General features: G+C 45.2%; 21 non-coding genes and 2 pseudogenes across 21 annotated transcripts; 7 read left to right on the forward strand and 16 right to left on the reverse strand.

Moving 5' to 3' along the window:
- Positions 1-4,287: 4,287 nt before the first annotated feature.
- On the reverse strand, positions 4,288-4,361 carry TRNAS-ACU (transfer RNA serine (anticodon ACU)). Its single transcript has one exon. It is a non-coding gene; the product is annotated as a tRNA-Ser (tRNA).
- A 4,085-nt stretch (positions 4,362-8,446) lies between these two features.
- LOC134950452 (U1 spliceosomal RNA) lies at positions 8,447-8,610 on the reverse strand. Its single transcript, XR_010183369.1, has one exon. It is a non-coding gene; the product is annotated as a U1 spliceosomal RNA (small nuclear RNA).
- A 696-nt stretch (positions 8,611-9,306) lies between these two features.
- On the reverse strand, positions 9,307-9,448 carry LOC134953398 (U1 spliceosomal RNA; annotated as a pseudogene).
- Positions 9,449-9,600: 152 nt separating this feature from the next.
- On the reverse strand, positions 9,601-9,764 carry LOC134950407 (U1 spliceosomal RNA). The gene has a single exon (XR_010183331.1). It is a non-coding gene; the product is annotated as a U1 spliceosomal RNA (small nuclear RNA).
- Positions 9,765-10,428: 664 nt separating this feature from the next.
- On the reverse strand, positions 10,429-10,591 carry LOC134952694 (U1 spliceosomal RNA). The gene has a single exon (XR_010185161.1). It is a non-coding gene; the product is annotated as a U1 spliceosomal RNA (small nuclear RNA).
- Positions 10,592-10,743: 152 nt separating this feature from the next.
- Positions 10,744-10,907, reverse strand: LOC134951824 (U1 spliceosomal RNA). The gene has a single exon (XR_010184492.1). It is a non-coding gene; the product is annotated as a U1 spliceosomal RNA (small nuclear RNA).
- A 671-nt stretch (positions 10,908-11,578) lies between these two features.
- On the reverse strand, positions 11,579-11,741 carry LOC134952761 (U1 spliceosomal RNA). Its single transcript, XR_010185193.1, has one exon. It is a non-coding gene; the product is annotated as a U1 spliceosomal RNA (small nuclear RNA).
- Positions 11,742-11,893: 152 nt separating this feature from the next.
- Positions 11,894-12,057, reverse strand: LOC134951548 (U1 spliceosomal RNA). The gene has a single exon (XR_010184268.1). It is a non-coding gene; the product is annotated as a U1 spliceosomal RNA (small nuclear RNA).
- Positions 12,058-12,728: 671 nt separating this feature from the next.
- LOC134951963 (U1 spliceosomal RNA) lies at positions 12,729-12,891 on the reverse strand. Its single transcript, XR_010184597.1, has one exon. It is a non-coding gene; the product is annotated as a U1 spliceosomal RNA (small nuclear RNA).
- A 152-nt stretch (positions 12,892-13,043) lies between these two features.
- On the reverse strand, positions 13,044-13,207 carry LOC134951035 (U1 spliceosomal RNA). Its single transcript, XR_010183847.1, has one exon. It is a non-coding gene; the product is annotated as a U1 spliceosomal RNA (small nuclear RNA).
- A 669-nt stretch (positions 13,208-13,876) lies between these two features.
- Positions 13,877-14,039, reverse strand: LOC134952364 (U1 spliceosomal RNA). The gene has a single exon (XR_010184906.1). It is a non-coding gene; the product is annotated as a U1 spliceosomal RNA (small nuclear RNA).
- Positions 14,040-14,191: 152 nt separating this feature from the next.
- LOC134951561 (U1 spliceosomal RNA) lies at positions 14,192-14,355 on the reverse strand. Its single transcript, XR_010184279.1, has one exon. It is a non-coding gene; the product is annotated as a U1 spliceosomal RNA (small nuclear RNA).
- Positions 14,356-15,026: 671 nt separating this feature from the next.
- Positions 15,027-15,189, reverse strand: LOC134952822 (U1 spliceosomal RNA). Its single transcript, XR_010185218.1, has one exon. It is a non-coding gene; the product is annotated as a U1 spliceosomal RNA (small nuclear RNA).
- A 152-nt stretch (positions 15,190-15,341) lies between these two features.
- On the reverse strand, positions 15,342-15,505 carry LOC134951036 (U1 spliceosomal RNA). The gene has a single exon (XR_010183848.1). It is a non-coding gene; the product is annotated as a U1 spliceosomal RNA (small nuclear RNA).
- A 692-nt stretch (positions 15,506-16,197) lies between these two features.
- LOC134952406 (U1 spliceosomal RNA) lies at positions 16,198-16,339 on the reverse strand (annotated as a pseudogene).
- A 152-nt stretch (positions 16,340-16,491) lies between these two features.
- On the reverse strand, positions 16,492-16,655 carry LOC134951576 (U1 spliceosomal RNA). Its single transcript, XR_010184291.1, has one exon. It is a non-coding gene; the product is annotated as a U1 spliceosomal RNA (small nuclear RNA).
- A 3,114-nt stretch (positions 16,656-19,769) lies between these two features.
- Positions 19,770-19,933, forward strand: LOC134950391 (U1 spliceosomal RNA). Its single transcript, XR_010183317.1, has one exon. It is a non-coding gene; the product is annotated as a U1 spliceosomal RNA (small nuclear RNA).
- A 152-nt stretch (positions 19,934-20,085) lies between these two features.
- Positions 20,086-20,248, forward strand: LOC134952178 (U1 spliceosomal RNA). The gene has a single exon (XR_010184757.1). It is a non-coding gene; the product is annotated as a U1 spliceosomal RNA (small nuclear RNA).
- Positions 20,249-20,921: 673 nt separating this feature from the next.
- On the forward strand, positions 20,922-21,085 carry LOC134950849 (U1 spliceosomal RNA). The gene has a single exon (XR_010183695.1). It is a non-coding gene; the product is annotated as a U1 spliceosomal RNA (small nuclear RNA).
- Positions 21,086-21,237: 152 nt separating this feature from the next.
- LOC134952635 (U1 spliceosomal RNA) lies at positions 21,238-21,400 on the forward strand. Its single transcript, XR_010185118.1, has one exon. It is a non-coding gene; the product is annotated as a U1 spliceosomal RNA (small nuclear RNA).
- A 670-nt stretch (positions 21,401-22,070) lies between these two features.
- Positions 22,071-22,234, forward strand: LOC134951910 (U1 spliceosomal RNA). Its single transcript, XR_010184562.1, has one exon. It is a non-coding gene; the product is annotated as a U1 spliceosomal RNA (small nuclear RNA).
- Positions 22,235-22,386: 152 nt separating this feature from the next.
- Positions 22,387-22,549, forward strand: LOC134952689 (U1 spliceosomal RNA). Its single transcript, XR_010185159.1, has one exon. It is a non-coding gene; the product is annotated as a U1 spliceosomal RNA (small nuclear RNA).
- Positions 22,550-23,220: 671 nt separating this feature from the next.
- LOC134950590 (U1 spliceosomal RNA) lies at positions 23,221-23,384 on the forward strand. Its single transcript, XR_010183483.1, has one exon. It is a non-coding gene; the product is annotated as a U1 spliceosomal RNA (small nuclear RNA).
- The last annotated feature ends 127 nt before the right edge of the window (positions 23,385-23,511 follow it).

Raw genomic sequence — 23,511 nt, forward strand, 5'->3', positions numbered from 1 at the left:
GGGATTGTGTGGGGATGTCAATAGGGATGTTGAAATCGCCTAGGATAATGGTGGGAATGTCAGAAGAGAGGAAGTGAGGAAGCCAGGAAGCAAAGTTGTCGATGAATTTGGAAGCAGTGCCAGGGGGGCGGTAAATGACAGCTACTCTAAGATGGACTGGTTGGAAGAGACATATGGAGTGGACCTCAAATGTAGATAATATAAGGGATGGTTCTGGTGGTATGAGTTGGTAGGAGTAACTAGAAGGTAAAAGGACCCCAACACCACCCCCATGGCGACCCCCAGGTTGGGGGGTGTGTGTGAATGTAAGGCCCCCAGCAGAGAGAGCAGCAGCAGAAGTAGTGTCAGAGGGCGTAATCCAAGTTTCAGTAATGGCTAGTAGGTGTAGGGAGTTGGAAATTAAAAGGTCATGAGTGGGGACCAGTTTGTTACAAACGGATCTGGCATTCCAGAGGGCACAGGATAGGGGGTATGAGTTTGTGGGAGAGATGTGAATTAGATTTTCAGGGTTGCTGTAGCGATGAGGTGGGATTAACTTTGAGGGCAGGGATGAGAGAGTAGTGATGGTACGGGTGCCTGAGATAGGAGGGGAAACTGCAGGAGGTGGGCAGGGAGGGAGGTCAGTGTGATGTGGATGGGGGTGTGGGGAGGTGACAGGGAAGGGAGAGAGGGAGCAGGGCTGAGTTGTGGGGTAGCAGGACCATGGGGCAGAGGTGAATGAAAGTGGGGTAACAGGAAAGGTGGGGGAAGGAAACAGAGGGATGGAGGGGAGACAGAGGAGGTGGAGGAGACTAGGGGGGGGGGAAGGATAAAGATACATTATTAGGTAGACACTGAGTGATGTGGGGAGTATAAGAAAGCATTCACATAGTGTTAAGTAGGTAAATAGGTTGAGGGAAAGTGGAAGTAGGAGAGGAGACTGTAAGGGAATCCGAGCAGAAGAATTGTAGAAATGCAGGTGAGAAAAGCAGTGTAGGCTCAAGGGGTGTAGATTTAGTATGAAATGAGTCAAAAGCGTAGATAAAGTGGGTGCAGAAATGTATTTGGAGTGTAAGAAATGAAAGGATTGTGAGAGGTTTAAGAAGCAATGGTAATTATGTTAGATGTTTTAAGTGTTTGCAGGTAAAATTGCATTGGTGCAGCTGTGCTTAAAAAACAAAATTACAATAATACAGATACAGGCATTTGTAGGTGAAATGGATGGTTTATGAAATGTCCAAGTAAGGTAGTTCTGTGCTATGTAATCAGATGCAACAATCAGGAGGTGAGTGATCTGAGGAGTAAGTGACTCACATTTGTTATTAGTTCTTCAGTTTTCTTTGTTTTGTTAGATTGGTGTGCTTCTGTTTTCCTTCTTTTTCACTTCGATTGAACGCTAATTGAACACTGCTGTTATGTGTCAATTTTATCACGCTTTTATAAAAATGCACGCTTAGATCAATAAATGCACAGCCAAATGGCTTTGCACAGCCTACACCATTGGACTTTAGTAGAAGACTATTACAAGTGAAACCAATAATTGAAATCTGTAACCACACCCCACCCCCTCAAATGCCAGGCAATAAATTACCTTAAAAACAACAACCAGGCATTCCACAAAGATTAAACTGGGTCTATATCATTCAAAACTTTAAAAAAGTACTTCAAAATCACATACTATGCAATAATGTTTCAATTTGCATTACCCAGCAGAATTAGCTTTGCATATATAGATATAGTGCAGCAGAATAGATTGGTGGTTGTAGTCCATTGTAATTACCCAGCAGAATTAGCTTTGCATATATAGATATAGTGCAGCAGAATAGATTGGTGGTTGTAGTCAATTGTAATTACCTGTAGGTGACAAGAAGAGAAGAAACGTCAATTCACAATCGATATCAGCTGAAGATAAATTAACGCTGATTGAACGCTGCGTTATGTGTCAATTTTATCACGCTTTGATAAAAATGCATGCTTAGATCAATAAATGCACAGCCAAACAGCTTTGCACATCCTACACCATTGGACTTAAGTAGAAGTCTGGTGGCCAGCAAAATTTTGCACTGTCCTCCTACTATATATAGTGCGCACAACTACTAAAATACACCACAGGTATGGATGGATAGTATACTTGACGACACAGAGGTAGGTAGAACAGTGGCCTACTGTACCGTACTGCTATATATTATATACTGGTGGTCAGCAAAATTCTGCCCTGTCCTCATACTATATAATACAATGCAGCACAGATATGGAGCATTTTTCAGGCAGAGAACGTAGATATTTTCAGCACACTGAGCACAGATATTTGCAAGCACACTGAGCACAGATATTTGCAGCACACTGAACACAGAAACTGAGAAAACGCTGCACGTCCTCTCCCTATCATCTCCAATGCACAAGTGAAAATGGCGGCGACGCGTGGCTCCTTATATAGAATAGAATAGCTGCTGACGGGCACGATTGAGGGAGGAAAGGGACATTTGAATCCAGCCCATAGATGCAATGTGAATATGTAATTTGTACCTTCCTATCTTAAAATGTATATACAGTGTATATGTCACAACTGAGGGCCTGAGCTGACTGGAGGCAGCCTCAGTTGTAGGGGCTGAGGTGTAGTGGAACCTGGGAGGTTGTATCAGACCCCTGGACATGTAAGTTAAATGTAGAAGAATTGCCCGAAGGCGTGCCCACGACAACCAGGATAAAAGTCAATGATGTTTATTTTGACAAACTCCATGCATCACAGCAGTAATAAAAGAGAAACATAAAATCAGCAGAGAAATAATACAGTTCCTGAGTACTACAGGAGGGCAAGGACCACAGGGCTCTGGTAGTATGAGACAGTTCTTATTATCTTCTAGTTGGAAAGTCCTTACCAGGCCCGACTGTAGCAATGGAGATAGCCCAGGATCATACTAGCTGGTGTTCCAGGAAAAGCTGGGCTGCTGTGGATAAAATGGCTGCTGTGGGTACTGGCTGAAACCAGACTGATGTAAGCACGGAGTGGATTGCTGGATGGAACCAGCCAAATAATAAATGAAGCTTGAGAGCGATGAAATATGATTGATATATGGAGTTTGAGAGCGGTGAAATAATAGTGCCGGTGGTGAGTGGTAATCTGCGGAAATGATACCGGCACTTTAAGAAGAGCTGATCTCTGCTGGAAGCAGGTAAATCTGTAACTGGAAACAGATGAGTCCCAGAGGACTGGAGAGTCGGGCTGCACCGCAGGTGGTAGACTAGAGCGGGTCTCTTTAGTGGAGGTTTGGAGATGGTAACTGGAACCTGGAAAACAACCACGGGAGAGAGACAAACTGGAACTAGGTTTGACAACCAAATCACTGACGCCTTCCTTGCTCAGGCACAGAATACTTATACCTGCAGCAAGGAAGGGATTGGCTAGGCAATTTTGCAGATTACAATGGAAACAGCGGATTGGTGGAAATGAACAGGTGACAGAATCCAACATGGCTGCGCCCATGCAGACACTTGGAGGGAAGATTGGTTTGATAATCCATGTGGGAACTTTAACAGCAATGGCGGCGCCGGCCAAAGTAAACAGGAGACGCCAGACTGATGAGTGCACATTTGAACCACGCGGGCAACAGCGGAGGCCGCGGCTGACATAAGCGCAACTCTGACATCCTGCATGCAGAAACTCAGGGACGGCGGCGGAGGCCGCGGGAGATGCCATTCAAGATGTAACAAGGCGCCGCTGTGACAGCGTCTCAGAGTGACAGGAGAGGAGGCAGGAATGGGGACATCAGAATAACAGATGGGATCCGGTCCTGGAGCGCTGAGCCAGCCTTAGGAGGCATCTGAAAGGTAAGTTATGGCGTCCAGATACCCGGATCGTGACAGTATACACTAGAGGTCTTTCCGAACCCCATAATCCTAACATTGTAATTTGCTTTAGGGCGCACCTCCAATTAGTCTAGTGTTTCTTGCTGCCTTTCCAATGAAGCAAGTTTAATTTAGTAATAGGTGAAAAACCATCCCTACAAAGGTGTTAATCAGAGGCTTGGCTTTGTGGACACTTTTCAGAGAACAACTTTGTTAGCATAAAAGTAAAGCCAGAAAATGAAGAGCTGTTTAATCACTCAATTGGATTTTTTTGCCAGCATATTTCTTTTTCTCTGCAACCCACTGCTAAATTGTGCTTCCTAGCTGTTTTTATAAAATCACTGAATCAAATCTAACTCTGATTACATCAGAGAAGGCCAGGTACCCTACACCAGAACAGGGGGTTTGAAATTTTGACTTGTCTACTTAAATATCACCAAAATCTGATAACAAGGTCAATTACGTCCCTGGGTGGGATTGAACCACCAACCTTTTGGTTAGTAGCCGGACACACTAACCGATTGCGCCACAGAGACACTTTGCAAAAAGTCCATACTGACAAAGGCTAATAAGCATACATCTAGAACGTTTCCTAGAAAAACTTTAAAAAGTCAATAATCTGGAGAGTTTTTGTAAGATGTTTCTTCCATCAACCAACGAAGAAACACATTGGTACTTTCCCATGATGAGTGAGTGCTTCAGGATCTCTTGCACTTACATGTGCAGCAGAGTACTGCAATGGAAGCATGCTGGGCCCATAACCCAGAGGTAGGCAGATTGAAACTATCCTTTGCTATATGCATTTTTTTTTGTTAATTTAAGTAATCAAAACTGGGATTGATATTTTTGCTCTTTTATTTTTACTTAAAGTACAATAACTTTTACCATTTTGATTTGTTTTAATAGTATATTGACAGTATAGTTTTCTTTAAAAAATCCACTTAATTTTCTTTACCCTATTATTAAAAGGGTAATTGACAAAAACAAACTACATTGTCACCAGAAGAGCAATACAAAATGTACAAGTGATATATTAAATCATCTTTCCAGCTTGAATTTCAATGATGCATTGGGGCAACGATTTTGTGAGAAACATCTTCACCCTTAAATAAAGATTTTCTTAATTGCTTACCTGTGTGCTAATTAGATATCACCTTGTTTTCACATTAAACAGACTTCTACATGAGAAAGCAGCAAGGATGCAGTGGCGTTAATGTTTCCTGGTGTCAACCTGTATTATTTCAGTAGACATTGAAATGAGGATGCATCTTGCTGCCTTTCCAATGAAGCAAGTTTAATTTAGTAATAGGTGAAAAACCATCCTTACAAAGGTGTTCATCAGAGACTTGGCTTTGTGGACACTTTTCAGAGAACAAATTTGTTAGCATAAAAATAAAGCCAGAAAATGAGCTGTTTAATCACTCAATTGGATTTTTCTGCCAGCATATTTTTTTTCTCTGCAACCCACTGCTAAATTGTGCTTCCTAGCTGTTTTTATAAAATCACTGAATCAAATCTAACTCTGATTACATCAGAGAAGGCCAGGTACCCTACACCATAACAGGGGGTTTGAAATTTTGACTTGTCTACTTAAAGATCACCAAAATCTGATAACAAGGTCAATTACGTCCCTGGGTGGGATTAAACCACCAACCTTTTGGTTAATAACTGTACACACTAACTGATTGCGCCACAGAGACACTATGCAAAAGTACGTACTGACAAAGGCTAATAAGCATTCATCTAAAACGTTTCCTAGAAAAACTTTAAAAAGTCAATAATCTGGAGAGTTTTTGTAAGATGTTTCTTCCATCAACCAACGAAGAAACACATTGGTACTTTCCCATGATGAGTGAGTGCTTCAGGATCTCTTGCACTTACATGTGCAGCAGAGTACTGCAATGGAAGCATGCTGGGCCCATAACCCAGAGGTAGGCAGATTAAAACTATCCTCTGCTATATGCATTTTTTTTTGTTAATTAAAGTAATCCAAAACTGGGATTGATATTTTTGCTCTTTTATTTTTCATTAAAGTACAATAACTTTTACCATTTTAATTTGTTTTAATAGTATATTGAAAGTATTATTTTCTTTTAAAAATCCACTTAATTTTCTTTACCCTATTATTAAAATGGTAATTGACAAAAACAAACTACATTGTCACCAGAAGAGCAATACAAAATGTACAAGTGATATATTAAAATCATCTTTCCAGCTTGAATTTCAATGATGCATTGGGGCAACGATTTTGTGAGAAACATTTTCACCCTTAAATAAAGAATTTCTTAATTCCTTACCTGTGTGCTAATTAGATATCACCTTGTTTTCACATTAAACAGACTTCCACATGAGAAAGCAGCAAGGATGCAGTGGCGTTAATGTTTCCTGGTGTCAACCTGTATTATTTCAGTAGACATTGAAATGAGGATGCATCTTGCTGCCTTCCCAATGAAGCAAGTTTAATTTAGTAATAGGTGAAAAACCATCCTTACAAAGGTGTTAATCAGAGACTTGGCTTTGTGGACACTTTTCAGAGAACAAATTTGTTAGCATAAAAATAAAGCCAGAAAATGAAGAGCTGTTTAATCACTCAATTGGATTTTTTTGCCAGCATATTTCTTTTTCTCTGCAACCCACTGCTAAATTGTGCTTCCTAGCTGTTTTTATAAAATCACTGAATCAAATCTAACTCTGATTACATCAGAGAAGGCCAGGTACCCTACACCATAACAGGGGGTTTGAAATTTTGACTTGTCTACTTAAAGATCACCAAAATCTGATAACAAGGTCAATTACGTCCCTGGGTGGGATTGAACCACCAACCTTTTGGTTAATAGCTGTACACACTAACTGATTGCGCCACAGAGACACTTTGCGAAAGTCTATACTGACAAAGGCTAATAATCATTCATCTAAAACGGTTCCTAGAAAAACTTTAAAAAGTCAATAATCTGGAGAGTTTTTTTAAGATGTTTCTTCCATCAACCAACGAAGAAACACATTGGTACTTTCCCATGATGAGTGAGTGCTTTAGGATCTCTTGCACTTACATGTGCAGCAGAGTACTGCAATGGAAGCATGCTGGGCCCATAACCCAGAGGTAGGCAGATTGATACTATCCTCTGCTATATGCATTTTTTTTTAATTAAAGTAATCCAAAACTGGGATTGATATTTTAGCTCTTTTATTTTTACTTAAAGTACAATAACTTTTACCATCTTAATTTGTTTTAATAGTATATTGACAGTATTGTTTTCTTTCAAAAATCCACTTAATTTTCTTTACCCTATTATTAAAATGGTAATTGACAAAAACAAACTACATTGTCACCAGAAGAGCAATACAAAATGTACAAGTGATATATTAAAATCATCTTTCCAGCTTGAATTTCAATGATGCATTGGGGCAACAATTTTGTGAGAAACATCTTCACCCTTAAATAAAGATTTTTTTAATTCCTTACCTGTGTGCTACTTAGATATCACCTTGTTTTCACATTAAACAGACTTCCACATGAGAAAGCAGCAAGGATGCATTGGCGTTAATGTTTCCTGGTGTCAACCCGTATTATTTCAGTAGACATTGAAATGAGGATGCATCTTGCTGCCTTTCCAATGAAGCAAGTTTAATTTAGTAATAGGTGAAAAACCATCCCTACAAAGGTGTTCATCAGAGACTTGGCTTTGTGGACACTTTTCAGAGAACAAATTTGTTAGCATAAAAATAAAGCCAGAAAATGAAGAGCTGTTTAATCACTCAATTGGATTTTTCTGCCAGCATATATTTTTTTCTCTGCAACCCACTGCTAAATTGTGCTTCCTAGCTGTTTTTTATAAAATCACTTAATCAAATCTAACTCTGGTTACATCAGAGAAGGCCAGGTACCCTACATCATAAGAGGGGGTTTGAAATTTTGACTTGTCTACTTAAAGATCACCAAAACCTGATCACAAGGTCAATTACATCCCTGGGTGGGATTGAACCATCAACCTTTTGGTTAGTAGCCAAACACACTAACTGATTGCGCAACAGAGACACTTTGCAAAAGTGCATACTGACAAAGGCTAATAAGCATTCATCTAGAACGTTTCCTAGAAAAACTTTAGAAAGTCAATAATCTGGAGAGTTTTTGTAAGATGTTTCTTAGATCAACCAACGAAGAAACACATTGGTACTTTCCCATGATGAGTGAGTGCTTCAGGATCTCTTGCACTTACATGTGCAGCAGAGTACTGCAATGGAAGCATGCTGGGCCCATAACCCAGAGGTAGGCAGATTGAAACTATCCTCTGCTATATGCATTTTTTTTGTTAATTAAAGTAATCCAAAACTGGGATTGATATTTTAGCTCTTTTATTTTTACTTAAAGTACAATAACTTTTACCATTTAAATTTGTTTTAATAGTATATTGACAGTATTGTTTTCTTTCGAAAATCAACTTAATAGTATCTCACCTGGCAGGTAAGTAGGAGTTGGGCTAGAGCTGGGGAGGGTCGCTGCTCGGGCACCCCCCTGTCAAGTGAAGGAGATCCAACTGAGGCAGCACAAGGGAACTCTCGAAGAAGAACAAGGCTAGAGGAAGATCTGATACAAAGAAATCTGACTTTTACAAGAGCTGACCAGAAGAAAGCACAAACACAGTCCCCCACTACCACAAATAATGCAGTCGAGTTTCCCACATTTGGGGAAATCACAGGGGTCAGCATACCCAGAATGCAATGAATGAACCTCACCCTGGGAGAACAATCTTCATGACCATGGTATCTCCTATGCAAAATAAGTATGATTTGGGATAGGGCTGGGGAGGGCCGCTGCTCAGGCACATCTCTGTCAAGTAAAGGAGATTCAACTGAGGCAGCACAAGGGAACTCTCATCTGGGGACAACAACTGCAGAGAGAACACATATTTTCAGATGAACATGGGAGGGCAGAAGGCTGCCTAATACTGAAGCACCCCCAAACAACAAACCAAATGCAACAACTAGTGCAAGCATTCCTGGGGGAAGGCCTGCAGCAGATTGATTTGCATATGGTGATGTCATCCAAGCAGTGGGTCAAAGTTGGCTTCAACCCTCGTCTGCATATGAAAAGAGAAAAGGGGCGTGCAGGGCATGGCGGCCTTTTGCGGCAATTGGATGACCCCTAGTTCGCATTAAACACCTCCACCCTCCTTCGGTGTGGGGCTCATGTTGGCTATGCCCCAGCCCCTGAAGCATTCAAGCTGATTTCTTGCAGCAGTTGGGCACTGTAACAGCTCCAGAGCTGCTCTGTAAGGCAAATAAAAGGGTGTGGGACCTGCAGCACTACCTGTAGTTTGCATTGTGCATTGTAAGGCACAAAGTAAGCAGACGGGAGGAGAATTCAGGTTAGTGCACAAGGGTATTGAAGGGAGGGGCTCAAGAAAAAAAGAAGTGGAAACAGACAGCAAACTAGGCTGGAGAGAGACCTGAGACAAAGAGATCTGAATTATATGAGAGCCGACCAGGGGAAACACAAATTATGCAGTCAAGTTTCCCACATTTGGGGAAATCGTATGGGCAGCACACCCAGAGTGCAATGGGTGAGCCTTGCCCTGGGAGAAGCAACTTCATGATCATAGTATCTCACCTGGCAGGTAAGCAGGAGTTGGGCTAGAGCTGGGGAGGGTCGCTGCTCGGGCACCCCCCTGTCAAGTGAAGGAGATCCAACTGAGACAGCACAAGGGAACTCTCGAAAGAAGAACAAGGCTAGAGGAAGATCTGAGACAAAGAAATCTAACTTTTACCAGAGCTGACCAGAGGAAAGCACAAACACAGTCCCCCACTACCACAAATAATGCAGTCGAGTTTCCCACATTTGGGGAAATCATAGGGGTCAGCATACCCAGAATGCAATGAATGAACCTCACCCTGGGAGAACAATCTTCATGACCATGGTATCTCCTATGCAAAATAAGTATGATTTGGGATAGGGCTGGGGAGGGCCGCTGCTCAGGCACATCTCTGTCAAGAGTAGGAGATTCAACTGAGGCAGCACAAGGGTATTCTCATCTGGGGACAACAACTGCAGGGAGAACACATATTTTCAGATGAACATGGGAGGGCAGAAGGCCGCCTAATACTGAAGCACCCCCAAACAACAAACCAAATGCAACAACTAGTGTAAGCATTCCTGGGGGAAGGCCCTGCAGCAGATGTATTTGCATATGGTGATGTCATCCAAGCAGTGGGTCAAAGTTGGCTTAAACACTCGTCTGCATATGAAAAGAGAAAAGGGGTATGCAGGGCATGGCGGCCTTTTGCGGCGCTTGGATGACCCCTAGTTCGCATTAAACAGCTCCACCCTCCTTCGGTGTGGGGCTCATGTTGGCTATGCCCCAGCCCCTGAAGCTGATTTCTTGCAGCAGCTGGGCACTGTAACAGCTCCAGAGCTGCTCTGTAAGGCAAGTAAAAGGGTGTGGGCCCTGCAGCACTACCTGTAGTTTGCATTGTGCGTTGGAAGGCACAAATTAAGCAGACGGGAGAAGTCAGGATAATGCGCAAGGGCATAGAAGGGAACGGCTCAAGAAAAGAGAAGTGGAAACAGACAGCAAACTAGGCTGGAGAGAGACCTGATACAAAGAGATCTGAATTATACGAGAGCTGACCAGAGGAAACACAAATTATGCAGTCAAGTGTCCCACATTTGGGGAAATCGCAGGAGCAGCACACCCAGACTGCAATGGGTGAGCCTTGCCCTGGAAGAAGCACCTTCATGATCATAGTATCTCACCTGGCAGGTAAGTAGGAGTTGGGCTAGAGCTGGGGAGGGTCACTGCTCGGGCACCCCCCTGTCAAGTGAAGGAGATCCAACTGAGGCAGCACAAGGAAACTCTCGAAAGAAGAACAAGGCTAGAGCAAGATCTGAGACAAATAAATCTGACTTTTACCAGAGCTGACTAGTGGAAAGAACAAACACAGTCCCCCACCACCACAAATAATGCAGTCGAGTTTCCCACATTTGGGGAAATCATATGGGTCAGCATACCCAGAATGCAATGAATGAACCTCACCCTGGGAGAACAATCTTCATGACCATGGTATCTCCTATGCAAAATAAGTATGATTTGGGATAGGGCTGGGGAGGGCCGCTGCTCAGGCACATCTCTGTCAAGTAAAGGAGATTCAACTGAGGCAGCACAAGGGAACTCTCATCTGGGGACAACAACTGCAGGGAGAACACATATTTTCAGATGAACATGGGAGGGCAGAAGGCTACATAATATTGAAGCACCCCCAAACAACAAACCAAATGCAACAACTAGTGCAAGCATTCCTGGGGGAAGGCCTGCAGCAGATGGATTTGCATATGGTGATGTCATCCAAGCAATGGGTCAAAGTTGGCTTCAACCCTCGTCTGCATATGAAAAGAGAAAAGGGGCGTACAGGGCATGGCAGCCTTTTGCGGCGCTTGGATGACCCCTAGTTCGCATTAAACTCCTCCACCCTCCTTCGGTGTGGGGCTCATGTTGGCTATGCCCCATTCCCTGAAGCATTCAAGCTGATTTCTTGCAGCAGCTGGGCACTGTAACAGCTCCAGAGCTGCTCTGTAAGGCAAGTAAAAGGGTGTGGGCCCTGCAGCACTACCTGTAGTTCGCATTGTGCGTTGGAAGGCACAAATTAAGCAGACGGGAGAAGTCAGGATAGTGCGCAAGGGCATAGAAGGGAGCGGCTCAAGAAAAGAGAAGTGGAAACAGACAGCAAACTAGGCTGGAGAGAGACCTGAGACAAAGAGATCTGAATTATACGAGAGCCGACCAGGGGAAACACAAATTATGCAGTCAAGTTTCCCACATTTGGGGAAATCGCAGGAGCAGCACACCCAGAATGCAATGGTTTAGCCTTGCCCTGGGAGAAGCACCTTCATGATCATAGTATCTCACCTGGCAGGTAAGTAAGATTTGGGATAGAGCTGGGGAGGGTCACTGCTCGGGCACCCCCCTGTCAAGTGAAGGAGATCCAACCGAGGCAGCACAAGGAAACTCTCGAAAGAAGAACAAGGCTAGAGGAAGATCTGAGACAAATAAATCTGACTTTTACCAGAGCTGACCAGAGGAAAGAACAAACACAGTCCCCCACTACCACAAATAATGCAGTCGAGTTTCCCACATTTGGGGAAATCATAGGAGTCAGCATACCCAGTATGCAATGTATTAACCTCACCCTGGGAGAACAATCTTCATGACCATGGTATCTCCTATGCAAAATAAGTATGATTTGGGATAGGGCTGGGGAGGGCCGCTGCTCAGGCACATCTCTGTCAAGTAAAGGAGATTCAACTGAGGCAGCACAAGGGAACTCTCATCTGGGGACAACAACTGCAGGGAGAACACATATTTTCAGATGAACATGGTAGGGCAGAAGGCTGCGTAATACTGAAGCACCCCCAAACAACAAACCAAATGCAACAACTAGTGCAAGCATTCCTGGGGGAAGGCCTGCAGCAGATGGATTTGCATATGGTGATGTCATCCAAGCAGTGGGTCAAAGTTGGCTTCAACCCTCGTCTGCATATGAAAAGAGAAAAGGGGCGTGCAGGGCATGGCGGCCTTTTGCGGCGCTTGGATGACCCCTAGTTCGCATTAAACACCTCCACCCTCCTTCGGTGTGGGGCTCATGTTGGCTATGCCCCAGCCCCTGAAGCATTCAAGCTGATTTCTTGCAGCAGCTGGGCACTGTAACAGCTCCAGAGCTGCTCTGTAAGGCAAGTAAAAGGGCGTGGGCCCTGCAGCACTACCTGTAGTTTGCATTGTGCGTTGGAAGGCACAAAGTAAGCAGACGGGAGAAGTCAGGATAGTGCGCAAGGGCATAGAAGGGAGCGGCTCAAGAAAAGAGAAGTGGAAACAGACAGCAAACTAGGCTGGAGAGAGACCTGAGACAAAGAGATCTGAATTATACGAGAGCCGACCAGGGGAAACACAAATTATGCAGTCAAGTTTCCCACATTTGGGGAAATCGCAGGAGCAGCACACCCAGAGTGCAATGGGTGAGCCTTGCCCTGGGAGAAGCACCTTCATGATCATAGTATCTCACCTGGCAGGTAAGTAAGATTTGGGATAGAGCTGGGGAGGGTCGCTGCTCGGGCACCCCCCTGTCAAGTGAAGGAGATCCAACCGAGGCAGCACAAGGAAACTCTCGAAAGAAGAACAAGGCTAGAGGAAGATCTGAGACAAATAAATCTGACTTTTACCAGAGCTGACCAGAGGAAAGAACAAACACAGTCCCCCACTACCACAAATAATGCAGTCGAGTTTCCCACATTTGGGGAAATCATAGGAGTCAGCATACCCAGAATGCAATGTATTAACCTCACCCTGGGAGAACAATCTTCATGACCATGGTATCTCCTATGCAAAATAAGTATGATTTGGGATAGGGCTGGGGAGGGCCGCTGCTCAGGCACATCTCTGTCAAGTAAAGGAGATTCAACTGAGGCAGCACAAGGGAACTCTCATCTGGGGACAACAACTGCAGGGAGAACACATATTTTCAGATGAACATGGTAGGGCAGAAGGCTGCCTAATACTGAAGCACCCCCAAACAACAAACCAAATGCAACAACTAGTGCAAGCATTCCTGGGGGAAGGCCTGCAGCAGATGGATTTGCATATGGTGATGTCATCCAAGCAGTGGGTCAAAGTTGGCTTCAACCCTCGTCTGCATATGAAAAGAGAAAAGGGGCGTGCAGGGCATGGCGGCCTTTTGCGGCGCTTGGATGACCCCTAGTTCGCATTAAACACCTCCACCCTCCTTCGGTGTGGGGCTCATGTTGGCTATGCCCCAGCCCCTGAAGCATTCAAGCTGATTTCTTGCAGCAGCTGGGCACTGTAACAGCTCCAGAGCTGCTCTGTAAGGCAAGTAAAAGGGCGTGGGCCCTGCAGCACTACCTGTAGTTTGCATTGTGCGTTGGAAGGCACAAAGTAAGCAGACGGGAGAAGTCAGGATAGTGCGCAAGGGCATAGAAGGGAGCGGCTCAAGAAAAGAGAAGTGGAAACAGACAGCAAACTAGGCTGGAGAGAGACCTGAGACAGAGATCTGAATTATACGAGAGCCGACCAGGGGAAACACAAATTATGCAGTCAAGTTTCCCACATTTGGGGAAATCACAGGAGCAGCACACCCAGAGTGCAATGGGTGAGCCTTGCCCTGGGAGAAGCACCATCATGATCATAGTATCTCACCTGGCAGGTAAGTAAGATTTGGGATAGAGCTGGGGAGGGTCGCTGCTCGGGCACCCCCCTGTCAAGTGAAGGAGATCCAACCGAGGCAGCACAAGGAAACTCTCGAAAGAAGAACAAGGCTAGAGGAAGATCTGAGACAAATAAATCTGACTTTTACCAGAGCTGACCAGAGGAAAGAACAAACACAGTCCCCCACTACCACATATAATGCAGTCGAGTTTCCCACATTTGGGGAAATCACAGGGGTCAGCATACCCAGAATGCAATGAATGAACCTCACCCTGGGAGAACAATCTTCATGAAAATGGTATCTCCTATGCAAAATAAGTATGATTTTGGATAGGGCTGGGGAGGGCCGCTGCTCAGGCACATCTCTGTCAAGTAAAGGAGATTCAACTGAGGCAGCACAAGGGAACTCTCATCTGGGGACAACAACTGCAGGGAGAACACATATTTTCAGATGAACATGGTAGGGCAGAAGGCTGCCTAATACTGAAGCATCCCCAAACAACAAACCAAATGCAACAACTAGTGCAAGCATTCCCGGGGGAAGGCATGCAGCAGATGGATTTGCATATGGTGATGTCATCCAAGCAGTGGGTCAAAGTTGGCTTCAACCCTCGTCTGCATATGAAAAGAGAAAAGGGGCGTGCAGGGCATGGCGGCCTTTTGCGGCGCTTGGATGACCCCTAGTTCGCATTAAACACCTCCACCCTCCTTCGGTGTGGGGCTCATGTTGGCTATGCCCCAGCCCCTGAAGCATTCAAGCTGATTTCTTGCAGCAGCTGGGCACTGTAACAGCTCCAGAGCTGCTCTGTAAGGCAAGTAAAAGGGCGTGGGCCCTGCAGCACTACCTGTAGTTTGCATTGTGCGTTGGAAGGCACAAAGTAAGCAGACGGGAGTAGTCAGGATAGTGCGCAAGGGCATAGAAGGGAGCGGCTCAAGAAAAGAGAAGTGGAAACAGACAGCAAACTAGGCTGGAGAGAGACCTGAGACAAAGAGATCTGAATTATACGAGAGCCGACCAGGGGAAACACAAATTATGCAGTCAAGTGTCCAACATTTGGGGAAACCGCAGGAGCAGCACACCCAGAGTGCAATGGGTGAGCCTTGCCCTGGGAGAAGCACCTTCATGATCATAGTATCTCACCTGGCAGGTAAGTAAGATTTGGGATAGAGCTGGGGAGGGTCGCTGCTCGGGCACCCCCCTGTCAAGTGAAGGAGATCCAACCGAGGCAGCACAAGGAAACTCTCGAAAGAAGAACAAGGCTAGAGGAAGATCTGAGACAAATAAATCTGACTTTTACCAGAGCTGACCAGAGGAAAGAACAAACACAGTCCCCCACTACCACAAATAATGCAGTCGAGTTTCCCACATTTGGGGAAATCATAGGAGTCAGCATACCCAGAATGCAATGTATTAACCTCACCCTGGGAGAACAATCTTCATGACCATGGTATCTCCTATGCAAAATAAGTATGATTTGGGATAGGGCTGGGGAGGGCCGCTGCTCAGGCACATCTCTGTCAAGTAAAGGAGATTCAACTGAGGCAGCACAAGGGAACTCTCATCTGGGGACAACAACTGCAGGGAGAACACATATTTTCAGATGAACATGGTAGGGCAGAAGGCTGCCTAATACTGAAGCACCCCCAAACAACAAACCAAATGCAACAACTAGTGCAAGCATTCCTGGGGGAAGGCCTGCAGCAGATGGATTTGCATATGGTGATGTCATCCAAGCAGTGGGTCAAAGTTGGCTTCAACCCTCGTCTGCATATGAAAAGAGAAAAGGGGCGTGCAGGGCATGGCGGCCTTTTGCGGCGCTTGGATGACCCCTAGTTCGCATTAAACACCTCCACCCTCCTTCGGTGTGGGGCTCATGTTGGCTATGCCCCAGCCCCTGAAGCATTCAAGCTGATTTCTTGCAGCAGCTGGGCACTGTAACAGCTCCAGAGCTGCTCTGTAAGGCAAGTAAAAGGGCGTGGGCCCTGCAGCACTACCTGTAGTTTGCATTGTGCGTTGGAAGGCACAAAGTAAGCAGACGGGAGAAGTCAGGATAGTGCGCAAGGGCATAGAAGGAAGCGGCTCAAGAAAAGAGAAGTGGAAACAGACAGCAAACTAGGCTGGAGAGAGACCTGAGACAAAGAGATCTGAATTATATGAGAGCCGACCAGGGGAAACACAAATTATGCAGTCAAGTTTCCCACATTTGGGGAAATCACAGGAGCAGCACACCCAGAGTGCAATGGGTGAGCCTTGCCCTGGGAGAAGCACCTTCATGATCATAGTATCTCACCTGGCAGGTAAGTAGGAGTTGGGCTAGAGCTGGGGAGGGTCGCTGCTCGGGCACCCCCCTGTCAAGTGAAGGAGATCCAACTGAGGCAGCACAAGGGAACTCTCGAAAGAAGAACAAGGCTAGAGGAAGATCTGAGACAAAGAAATCTGACTTTTACCAGAGCTGACCAGAGGAAAGCACAAACACAGTCCCTCACTACCACAAATAATGCAGTCCAGTTTCCCACATTTGGGGAAATCACAGGGATCAGCATACCCAGAATGCAATGAATGAACCTCACCCTGGGAGAACAATCTTCATGACCATGGTATCTCCTATGCAAAATAAGTATGATTTGGGATAGGGCTGGGGAGGGCCGCTGCTCAGGCACATCTCTGTCAAGAATTTATAAAGTCTATACATATATATAACCAAATGTCAATATATATATATATAGAACCCAGCGCTCCTATCAAAACGTATCTATTTCACCAATTTGTTGCTTATTTAATCTTTATACATCTATTAATTTTCACCATATATTATAAAATGCTGCTCCCATAGGTAGTACTGTTCTACCAATAATAAACCAAATTTTAAAGATAATCACACTTGTTATCAAGGGAGCGCAAAAAATAAAATATACAAGCTCTTTATTTTTAAAAAATATATATAGACAGAAGAAACCCACATTCAATAAAATACAATGGAGTCAACATATATAGGCACCACTATCCATATCTAAATGTAATCAGTATCTATTTCATATTGCCCTTGATGACAACGGAATGTCTATTAAAGTGTCCAAAAAATCCTCCTGGATACAGCTGTTGTAATTTAATCGTTACTTTCCAATTGTAATTGATACATTAAATTCCTTCTTGTGGATGAACAGCAACAGTTGTAACCAACGCCTCTTATTTACTGCAGTTAAAGTTCATATGTAACTCACGTGAGTAATGAAAGAAAACAGGGGGAGAGCGCTGTGATGGTCGGTGAAACACAGCGGTATGCTACGACCCCCGTTAACCGTGGCTGGATCTTATTGGCACTCGCGGTCGGGATATTCCTCCCTGCCGTGGGGTAGAGACCTCCTTTTGCTCGGTCTCAAATTGCTTTTTCCCCTTCACCGCTGTCTTTACATCAGACGTCCGCCGTGATGTAGCTCGTTCATGAACGGGCTTATATCTCAGCAATCAGAGTGTTCGGTAGTCACCTTCTAACGCGTTTCTCCGCTGTTATCCAAGAGCGGTTTCGTCAGAGGATACATCAGCAGCCTAGCAGGCTCTTTTTAAAATGCACCGGACCAATAGCATTACTAATTAGTTGATTGGATACATACATATACTAATTGGATGCATACATGTAATGACTCATATATGGAACAACTTTCTAATTGCAATTGCACATATAAAGGCATTTCATAATATAAAAATAAGCAACATGGTGATTAAAAATAATAATAAAATAAGCAACAAGGTGGTTTAAAAAATAACAGAAAATATATAATCTATATACAGATTAACCTCTAATCTTTCAATCAATACCTCATATCTATAATCACATATACATAATTCAGAAACTCAGCACTAAGGATCCCCATTTACTTATATAAAACCTTTTAGGGTAACATAAATCCATGCCACTACTAAAGCTGCTCTTGTGGCGCAGGGGAAACATCACCTGCACTCTATGCAGCGAGTCCCATGTTCGAATCCAACCCGCTCAGCTTAATATCCATATTATTTATTTACTTTTAATGGGATCATTCTATCAATTCATTTTTACCTTTAATTTTTGTTAATATTATTTCTATATTTCATTATTTTAACCCCTGGAATAATTACATTGCTGCTTAAACAACAAAAAGAATTGAATAAAAAATAAATATTAAACAGACAATTTAAGGATTTAAAGATTTAAAGATTTTAAAATTTAAAACAGGGAGGGGGAGGGGAGGGAGGGGGGCCTTTTGGGAGAAGGAGGGGAAAAAAATAAAATAAAAATAAAAATATATATATATAGAACCAAGAGAAAGTGTAAAAAGAGGATGGAGGAAGAAATCTGATGTTCATCATTACTAGTGGATTTTACTAAAGAACTTTAAAGGAACACACACAACAGGATTATACAGTTTCATCCTAAGAGGAAAGCTGTTCACAAAATAGCTACTTCTAATAATTTTGTTTATTTATTAAACATACAATAAATGGATATTCAATAAATAATATATTAGGTAAATCAAAAGAATCAGAGACTGCCAATGTTGTTCAGTTCGATGCTCTCATTCAGACCATCAGGTGTAAGGGTACCCAAAGAAAAAATCCAAAATGCCTCCCTTGTCAAGTAAAGGAGATTCAACTGAGGCAGCACAAGGGAACTCTCATCTGGGGACAACAACTGCAGGGAGAACACATATTTTCAGATGAACATGGGAGGGCAGAAGGCTGCCTAATACTGAAGCACCCCCAAACAACAAACCAAATGCAACAACTAGTGCAAGCATTCCTTGGGGAAGGTCTGCAGAAGATGGATTTGCATACGGTGATGTCAGCCAAGCAGTGGGCCAAAGTTGGCTGGAACCCTCATCTGCATATGAAAAGAGAAAAGGGGTATGCAGGGCATGGCGGCCTTTTGCGGCGCTTGGATGACCCCTAGTTTGCATTAAACACCCCCACCCTCCTTCGTTGTGGGGCTCATGTTGGCCATGCCCCAGCCCCTGAAGCATTCAAGCTGATTTCTTGCAGCAGCTGGGCACTGTAACAGCTCCAGAGCTACTCTGTAAGGCAAGTAAAAGGGCGTGGGCCCTGCAGCACTACCTGTAGTTCGCATTGTGCGTTGGAAGGCACAAAGTACGCAGACGGGAGAAGTCAAGATAGTGCGCAAGGGCATAGAAGGGAGCGGCTCAAGAAAAGAGAAGTGGAAAAAGACAGCAAACTAGGCTGGAGAGAGACCTGAGACAAAGAGATCTGAATTATACGAGAGCCAACCAGGGGAAACACAAATTATGCAGTCAAGTTTCCCACATTTGGGGAAATCGCAGGAGCAGCACACCCAGAGTGCAATGGGTGAGCCTTGCCCTGGGAGAAGCACCTTCATGATAACTAGGGGTCATCCAAGCGCCGCAAAAGGCCGCCATGCCCTGCACGCCCCTTTTCTCTTTTCATATGCAGACGAGGGTTGAAGCCAACTTTGACCCACTGCTTGGATGACATCACCATATGCAAATCCATCTGCTGCAGGCCTTCCCCCAGGAATGCTTGTACTAGTTGTTGCATTTGTTTTGTTGTTTGGGGGTGCTTCAGTATTAGGCAGCCTTCTGCCCTCCCATGTTCATCTGAAAATATGTGGTCTCCCTGCAGTTGTTGTCCCCAGATGAGAGTTCCCTTGTGCTGCCTCAGTTGAATCTCCTTTACTTGACAGAGATGTGCCTGAGCAGCGGCCCTTCCCAGCCCTATCCCAAATCATACTTATTTTGCATAGGAGATACCATGGTCATGAAGATTGTTCTCCCAGGGTGAGGTTCATACATTGCATTCTGGGTATGCTGACCCCTGTGATTTCCCCAAATGTGGGAAACTCGACTGCATTATTTGTGGTAGTGGGGGACTGTGTTTGTGCTTTCCTCTGGTCATCTCTGGTAAAAGCCAGATTTCTTTGTCTCAGATCTTCCTCTAGCCTTGTTCTTCTTTCGAGAGTTCTCTTGTGCTGCCTCAGTTGGATCTCCTTCACTTGACAGGGGGGTGCCCGAGCAGCAACCCTCCCCAGCTCTAGCCCAACTCCTACTTACCTGCCAGGTGAGATACTATGATCATGAAGGTGCTTCTCCCAGGGCAAGGCTCACCCATTGCACTCTGGGTGTGCTGCTCCTGTGATTTCCCCAAATGTGGGAAACTTGACTGCATAATTTGTGTTTCCCCTGGTCGGCTCTCGTATAATTCAGATCTCTTTGTCTCAGGTCTCTCTCCAGCCTAGTTTGCTGTCTGTTTCCACTTCTCTTTTCTTGAGCCGCTCCCTTCTATGCCCTTGCGCACTATCCTGACTTCTCCCGTCTGCTTACTTTGTGCCTTCCAATGCACAATGCAAACTACAGGTAGTGCTGCAGGGCCCACGCCCTTTTACTTGCCTTACAGAGTAGCTCTGGAGCTGTTACAGTGCCCAGCTGCTGCAAGAAATCAGCTTGAATGCTTCTGGGGCTGGGGCATAGCCAACATGAGCCCCACACACCGAAGGAGGGTGGAGGTGTTTAGTGCGAACTAGGGGTCATCCAAGTGCCGCAAAAGGCTGCCATGCCCTGCACGCCCCTTTTCTCTTTTCATATGCAGACGAGGGTTGAGGCCAACTTTGACCCACTGCTTGGATGACATCACCATATGCAAATCCATCTGCTGCAGGCCTTTCCCCAGGAATGCTTGCACAAGTTGTTGCATTTGGTTTGTTGTTTGGGGGTGCTTCAGTATTAGGCAACCTTCTGCCCTCCCATGTTCATCTGAAAATATGTGTTCTCCCTGGAGTTGTTGTCCCCAGATGAGAGTTCCCTTGTGCTGCCTCAGTTGAATCTCCTTTACTTGTCAGAGATGTGCCTGAGCAGCGGCCCTCCCCAGCCCTATCCCAAATCATACTTATTTTGCATAGGAGATACCATGGTCATGAAGATTGTTCTCCCAGGGTGAGGTTCAGTCATTGCTTTCTGGGTATGCTGACCCCTGTGATTTCCCCAAATGTGGGAAACTCGACTGCATTATTTGTGGTAGTGGGGGACTGTGTTTGTGCTTTCCTCTGGTCAGCTCTGGTAAAAGTCAGATTTCTTTGTCTCAGATCTTCCTCTAGCCTTGTTCTTCTTCCGAGACTTCCCTTGTGCTACCTCAGTTGGATCTCCTTCACTTGACAGGGGGGTGCCTGAGCAGCGACCCTCCCCAGCTCTAGCCCAACTCCTACTTACCTGCCAGGTGAGATACTATGATCAGGAAGGTGCTTCTCCCAGGGCAAGGCTCACCCATTGCACTCTGGGTGTGCTGCTCCTGTGATTTCCCAAAATGTGGGACACTTGACTGCATAATTTGTGTTTCCTCTGGTCGGCTCTCGTATAATTCAGATCTCTTTGTCTCAGGTCTCTCTCCAGCCTAGTTTGCTGTCTGTTTCCACTTCTCTTTTTTTGAGCCGCTCCCGTCTATGCCCTTGCGCACTATCCTGACTTCTCCCGTCTGCTTACTTTGTGCCTTCCAACGCACAATGCGAACTACAGGTAGTGCTGCAGGTCCCACACCCTTTTATTTGCCTTTCAGAGCAGCTCTGGAGCTGTTACAGTGCCCAGCTGCTGCAAGAAATCAGCTTGAATGCTTCAGGGGCTGGGGCATAGCCAACATGAGCCCCACACCGAAGGAGGGTGGAGGTGTTTAATGCGAACTAGGGGTCATCCAAGCGCCGCAAAAGGCTGCCATGCCCTGCACGCCCCTTTTCTCTTTTCATATGCAGACGAGGGTTGAAGCCAACTTTGACCCACTGCTTGGATGACATCACCATATGCAAATCCATCTGCTGCAGACCTTCCCCCAGGAATGCTTGCACTAGTTGTTGCATTTGGTTTGTTGTTTGGGGGTGCTTCAGTATTAGGTAGCCTTCTGCCCTCCCATGTTCATCTGAAAATATGTGTTCTCCCTGCAGTTGTTGTCCCCAGATGAGAGTTCCCTTGTGCTGCCTCAGTTGAATCTCCTTTACTTGACAGAGATGTGCCTGAGCAGCGGCCCTCCCCAGCCCTATCCCAATCATACTTATTTTGCATAGAAGATACCATGGTCATGAAGATTGTTCTCCCAGGGTGAGGTTCATTCATTGCATTCTGGGTATGCTGACCCGTATGATTTCCCCAAATGTGGGAAACTCGACTGCATTATTTGTGGTAGTGGGGGACTGTGTGTGTTCTTTCCTCTGGTCAGCTCTGGTAAAAGTCAGATTTATTTGTCTCAGATCTTCCTCTAGCCTTGTTCTTCTTTCGAGAGTTTCCTTGTGCTGCCTCAGTTGGATCTCCTTCACTTGACAGGGGGGTGCCCGAGCAACGACCCTCCCCAGCTCTAGCCCAACTCCTACTTACCTGCCAGGTGAGATACTATGATCATGAAGGTGCTTCTCCCAGGGCAAGGCTCACCCATTGCACTCTGGGTGTGCTGCTCCTGTGATTTCCCCAAATGTGAGAAACTTGACTGCATAATTTGTGTTTCCCCTGGTCGGCTCTCGTATAATTCAGATCTCTTTGTCTCAGGTCTCTCTCCAGCCTAGTTTGCTGTCTGTTTCCACTTCTCTTTTTTTGAGCCGCTCTCTTCTATGCCCTTGCGCACTATCCTGACTTCTCCCGTCTGCTTACTTTGTGCCTTCCAACGCACAATGCGAACTACAGGTAGTGCTGCAGGTCCCACACCCTTTTATTTGCCTTACAGAGCAGCTCTGGAGCTGTTACAGTGCCCAGCTGCTGCAAGAAATCAGCTTGAATGCTTCAGGGGCTGGGGCATAGCCAACATGAGCCCCACACCGAAGGAGGGTGGAGGTGTTTAATGCGAACTAGGGGTCATCCAAGCGCCGCAAAAGGCTGCCATGCCCTGCACGCCCCTTTTCTCTTTTCATATGCAGACGAGGGTTGAAGCCAACTTTGACTCACTGCTTGGATGACATCACCATATGCAAATCCATCTGCTGCAGGCCTTCCCCCAGGAATGCTTGCACTAGTTGTTGCATTTGGTTTGTTGTTTGGGGGTGCTTCAGTATTAGGCAGCCTTCTGCCCTCCCATGTTCATCTGAAAATATGTGTTCTCCCTGGAGTTGTTGTCCCCAGATGAGAGTTCCCTTGTGCTGCCTCAGTTGAATCTCCTTTACTTGACAGAGATGTGCCTGAGCAGCGGCCCTCCCCAGCCCTATCCCAAATCATACATATTTTGCATAGGAGATACCATGGTCATGAAGATTGTTCTCCCAGGGTGAGGTTCATTCATTGCATTCTGGGTATGCTGACCCCTGTGATTTCCCCAAATGTGGGAAACTCGACTGCATTATTTGTGGTAGTGGGGGACTGTGTTTGTGCTTTCCTCTGGTCAGCTCTGGAAAAAGTCAGATTTCTTTGTCTTAGATCTTCCTCTAGCCTTGTTCTTCTTTCGAGAGTTCCCTTGTGCTGCCTCAGTTGGATCTCCTTCACTTGACAGGGGGGTGCCCGAGCAGCG

Source organism: Pseudophryne corroboree, chromosome 8, assembly GCF_028390025.1.
Source record: "Pseudophryne corroboree isolate aPseCor3 chromosome 8, aPseCor3.hap2, whole genome shotgun sequence".
NCBI lineage: Eukaryota > Metazoa > Chordata > Amphibia > Anura > Myobatrachidae > Pseudophryne > Pseudophryne corroboree.